General features: G+C 45.4%; 2 non-coding genes across 2 annotated transcripts; both read left to right on the top strand.

Moving 5' to 3' along the window:
* Positions 1 to 4,569: 4,569 nt before the first annotated feature.
* Positions 4,570 to 4,642, top strand: Trnav-cac (transfer RNA valine (anticodon CAC)). The gene has a single exon. It is a non-coding gene; the product is annotated as a tRNA-Val (tRNA).
* A 67-nt stretch (positions 4,643 to 4,709) lies between these two features.
* Positions 4,710 to 4,782, top strand: Trnav-cac (transfer RNA valine (anticodon CAC)). The gene has a single exon. It is a non-coding gene; the product is annotated as a tRNA-Val (tRNA).
* Positions 4,783 to 5,280: the final 498 nt, after the last annotated feature.

The raw sequence follows: 5,280 nt of genomic DNA, 5'->3' as shown, positions 1-5,280 counted from the left end.
TACACACAGAAATACATGTGAAATATGCATTCTTATCTCACTAGTAAAATATATGGTGTATCAAGTACATCGCCATACTCTGGGGAATGTAGGAATGCCGCTACATTTATATTTGAGGAACAAAAGGCGCCAAATATTTTTATCAAGTATGAGCCATACGTTCTGCTTTGCTTTGCCCTCTCATTTTTACAATGCTGGACTTCTTTTCTGTGGTCAACAGTGTTAGTCGCGGTCGCTGGATGAAAAAGAGCAGTGGGCGTGGTTGGATTAACCAATTACCGGTCAGGCGGCCGCGTAGGTAAGTGTCCCCGTAAGGCACATGTGTGTGCTGGGTTCGAGAGTTTGTACGGGGGCAGCGAAGGAATCGGCCTACCGATGCCCAGATGGGACGTGCGTCTCCGCAGACCGTATCTCCCGGAAAAGCGCGGTGGAGACCGACGGCTTTACGCCCGAGCTTGATCCAAAAAGTAGCAAAAAAGAAGAGAGAGAGAGAGAGAGAGAGAGAGAGAGAGAGAGAGAGAGAGAGAGAGAGAGAGAGAGAGAGAGAGAGAGAGAGAGAGAGAGAGAGAGAGAGAGAGAGAGAGAGAGAGAGAGAGAGAGAGAGAGAGAGAGAGAGAGAGAGAGAGAGAGAGAGAGAGAGAGAAGCAAGACGACGAGGACTGCACTGATCAGCGCACTCCTCGTCGTCTTGTCTCTGTCCTTGTTTCTCTGCTATTATTTTGGAGCTGCTTTTTCAATCATGCATGCTACGCACGCCCATACTTGAGCTGAGCTGGGTTCCCTTGAACTGCGCTGTTGACAGGAGTTCGTGAGTTAGTTGCACAAAGGGCATCGTCGCCACTCATCCTATCGTTGTTTACTTGTTCTGGCGGCTCGGAAAGCATAGCGTGTTTAGGAGTCAGGTCGAATCTGGCAAGTGTAACTGTCGCGCTGTCTGACGTGTCCGCAGTTCAACGAGTGAATGGCGACGCGCTAGCAGCTTCATATCCGGGTATCGCCCGCCCTCTCAACTCCCGCTCGGTGTTTCACTTTGGCCAAGGCCGCAGCGGACACCGCAATCTGGCACCTCAGCTTCCTTAGCTTCTGAAAAAAAAATTTTTGTGCCTTTTGGCAATCTGCATGGCTACATTTTGTTCAGAAAAGGGAAAACCAGCGAGCAGAACGCAGGACAAGAGGAGGAGGCACACACACAACACCGCTGGACTAACAACTGGTTTATTCGGCAGAAACACATCACATTTATACACTTTTCAGGGCAGTGCGCGAACTAATTGAGGCAACCGGTATTGTTTCATTCCAGAATGCGTGCGGCATCACTCTGGATTCTTTTCTAGAGCTTTTAAAAGTTTACTTGATTTCAACGATTGTACAGCATGGCGACAAGTTTTTTGTGCAAAACCGAGGGATTTGTATTGGCTCTTGTGTCGCGCCTGTTCTCTGTAACATTTTTTTAGCCAAGTTGGACTTGGCGCTACAGGTTGCACTTCGAGACACACGGGTGGTTAGGGTTTTTAGGTATGTTGATGACTTTTTAGTACTTTTGAATTTAACTAAAACTGACCAGCTCACGCTTGTGGCGGACCAGATTTTAACGGTTTTTAGTACATGTTCCAAGAACCTGGATTTTACAAAAGAGGTGCCTTGTGACAAGACCATTAGGTTCTTAGATTTAGAAATATCTTTTTTACCCGACCGACACGTGTGTTGGAAATATGCCCCTCGGTCTAAAAAGGCGCTTTTGCCGTATCATTCGGCGCACTCGAAGTTGGTAAAGCGCAGCATAGTAAATTTGTGTTTCATGAATGCTGTGAAGAAAAGCTGTCCGCATGTGATGCACCAAAGTCTGGCAGAACAGGTTGACCGGTGTAAGGCGTCTGGGTTTCCCTCTCAGGTTTTCTGGCGGTGGGTGAATCCTTGGGTAAGAAAATGAAGGAAAAACTTACTGCAAGGCCTGGTTGCCCAGCGGAAGAAGGGAGAAATAAGTTTGAAGTCATCCCTTACTTCCACAAGACTTCCCATGGGCTGAAAAAAGTGGCTCAAAAATATGGTGTAAACATGGTTTTCTCGGCTCCCCGCAAACTTTCTGGTCTGTGCCCCCAAATCTCGGGTGGGAAGAGGCAAGCTGACACTTGCAAAACTAACCACCAGACGAGGTTCACCATGTGCGCAGTGGGGGTGGTTTATTCTATCCCATTGTCCTGTGGAAAAATATACATTGGGCAGACTGGCGGGTGCCTAAATGAACGCCTGAGGCAGCACCGAGTTACCTTAGGCTCGGGCACGGGAAGCAATCTAGCTTTGCATGTAAAAGATTGCCAGGATTGTGCCCCACGGTTGCACCTCGCTAGCACTATCGGTCGTGGGAAAACGAGACGTGAGCGCGAACTGCTAGAAGCGTATTTTATAAGAAAGAATAAACAGAGTTGCGTTAGTGTTCCTTCGGTTGTTATCACAGAAAAGGAATTTGAATTCTTATCTTTTTAGTTCAGCTCTCCTCGTTGTTCAAAAGTGTGCGCGCGCGCAGGTTTTGGTGTATAAATGTGATGTGTTTCTGCCGAATAAACCAGTTGTTAGTCCAGCGGTGTTGTGTGTGTGCCTCCTCCTCTTGTCCTGCGTTCTGCTCGCTGGTTTTCCCTTTTCTGAACATTATGAACCAACTAGCCCAGCAATTCACTCTCTTGGGCTACATTTTATGCGAGCTGTTGATCGTGATAATTTTGCTTGCCATATCGCCTCGCCTTCTTTCGAGGCAGGTCGTTGTTGCACCAGCGGAATAAAAGCTGGATGCATGCTAAATAATTCAGACGGTATTTTAAAGCAGCGTTACCTCAACAAAATTATCATGAAATTAGGCAAGACGCCATATTATCGAAGTTTTAGGGCGAACTTATCCTGAGGAATAAACTGTCGGAAGGGCGTACGGAGAAAAAAACGGTAAAAACAAAGCATCATGTGCGCAGTCTGTTATGTTCTTTAAGAAAGAAGTTGCTTTTTGTCAAGTGCAATAATGTCGCTTCCTCGGGCACCAAATTCAATTGCGCCAAAACTTGTGCAAAAACGATTCCCTTGTATCAGTGGTCCAGTTTCGTGTCATCTACAGTAGAACCTCGTTGATACGTCAGAAAAAAACGCTAGGGAGCAACGTACTGTCCAGGAAAGCGTGCTATCCGGAAAGATACGCACTATGGGGTATTTTTAGTACCCACAATGGACAGCGTAGTAACCGGGAAATTGTATGAACCGAGAACGTATCAACGGGGTTGTACTGTATATAGTTCCAATCGCTTAAGGGGGCCATGAAGACATAACACCACTTTGTTTAACTCGAAAGAAATAAGCCTGAGTACTTCTCTCAGCTCCATTGCAGCCACGACAGACGTTTTCCGAAGACCGCAAAAGCGCAAGAAGTATTGCCAAACAAATCTTGCGCTCCAGTGACGTGTTATGGGCAGGAGTGACGTCATATCAGGCAGCACTGAAAGCATAACTTTCAGTGCGTTAACCCTTTCGGCCCTGTCGTCGTCATTTGACGACACAACACATAATATCCTCTAGCGCCTTAAAAACAAAACGAAAACTGGTAGTTGAGTGTTGTTCAGTGGTGCCTCTTGCGACAGACACCCCTATTGTTGAGTTTTCACGTGGCGGGACGATATGAGACAGAAGTAGCTTCAGTGGACGCAGGGCGGGACGGCCGGGTGGGTTGAGGAAACGGTAATTCCGGTTTGTCAAAATGACTGTAAATCTGTAAATACTAGGATAATCAGGTTTTTTTCTGTAATATAGGGATGTCATTGGTTTTACAGCAAAAAGGAAAAAAAAAATCTTTTTTACATGAACGAAAAATTTTATTTGCCTAATGACCTAATTAATTGTCAGGCCTCTAAATGATTACATACTTGCACTATTAGCTTAACTTTTCATTTTTGAGCTTCTGAGATTCAAAGCTGTACGAAAACATGCAGCAAAACAATTTTCGCTTGAAATAAAAAATCCAGGGCTGAAGGGGTTAACCGCACATCAGCATTCATGTGGTGCGATTAAACGGAACTAGAGGCCTCACTACAGTTGTCCAGTCATGTGTGTTAGCGATGGGTTAGTTGGGCGGCCGCCATAGCACAAACAAGATTCTGTGACGTCCCCGAAAAGTTTCCGGAAAATGGGTAGAGATTCGCCACTGCTTCACATGTTTTCGTTAATATGTCCGTGATTTGATGGAGTTTGCGATAAAATTTGTACTTTGTCTTCATGGCCCCTTTAAGCTCCATAACACTGAATATTTCGGACGACGAGTTGCTCAAATAAAAAAAAAAATTAGTATCTCTATCTTATTTGTATTCTAGAATAGATTTCTTTTTCTTCTGCGTCTGCTGTAGCTCTAAAATACCCTGTTACATCAATACCTAAATACAAATACTTTTAGTATTTGTATTTAAGATGCCGAACACAAGTATCGCGTCGGACTACTTTTTGATGTAACTCCGCCCAGCTACTGAAAAACAATTTTTTTTTTGTCTAATTCGAGACCACCCGATATTCCCTCGCCCCCACGTCGCTGAAGTCCGTCCTGTTTCCGTGGTGTAGCGGTTATCACGTGCGCCTCACACGCGCAAGGTCCCCGCTTCGATCCCGGGCGGAAACAGTTTTTCTTTATTTGTTTCGGAATAACATTCAGCACTTTCAACTCTTAGTATCCCCCTTCCATCCCCGTTTCCGTGGTGTAGTGGTTATCACGTGCGCCTCACACGCGCAAGGTCCCCGGTTCGATCCCGGGCGGAAACAGGTTTTTTTTTCTTCGCATAGCAGTTATTGAAGCCAAAGTTACGAACTAAACAAGCAGAACCTACTCGTCTAGCTAAACAACACCTTCCGTTTCGGGATGTAAGGTGGTTGCCATTTTGAGCGTAGTAGTATGGGTTTACGAAGCAACATCGGCAGGGGCCGACCAGAAGGCCATCATCTGGAACGGGTGTTGTCGAAGTATTTCTTTCTTTGCTTAATCGGATTAACACTGGTGGAAACATTCTTGGTGAAGTCGGACATTTTGCCACGGTGTCCATTACGATGTGCGATATGACTGCAGCTGCTTTGCGTCCACGCGATAAAAGAAAAGGAAAGAAGGAAATATATGAGGATGGAAAAGAAGGTATGAAATAAAGAAACAAGTAACGATTGGAGCACATGCTTAGGAGGGAATCAAGAAAAAAAAAAACCAAACGCAAGCTATAAAAGGAATTACGAACCAACAGATGAAACGAAGAACAACGCGTTGATAAATGA

This window comes from Haemaphysalis longicornis, unplaced genomic scaffold (assembly GCF_048455015.1).
Source record: "Haemaphysalis longicornis isolate Haplotype H1 unplaced genomic scaffold, Haemaphysalis longicornis Haplotype H1 scaffold_4, whole genome shotgun sequence".
In the NCBI taxonomy this organism is placed as follows: Eukaryota; Metazoa; Arthropoda; class Arachnida; order Ixodida; family Ixodidae; genus Haemaphysalis; species Haemaphysalis longicornis.
Note: the sequence above shows the minus strand (reverse complement) of the source record. Positions and strands in the feature narration are given on the sequence as shown.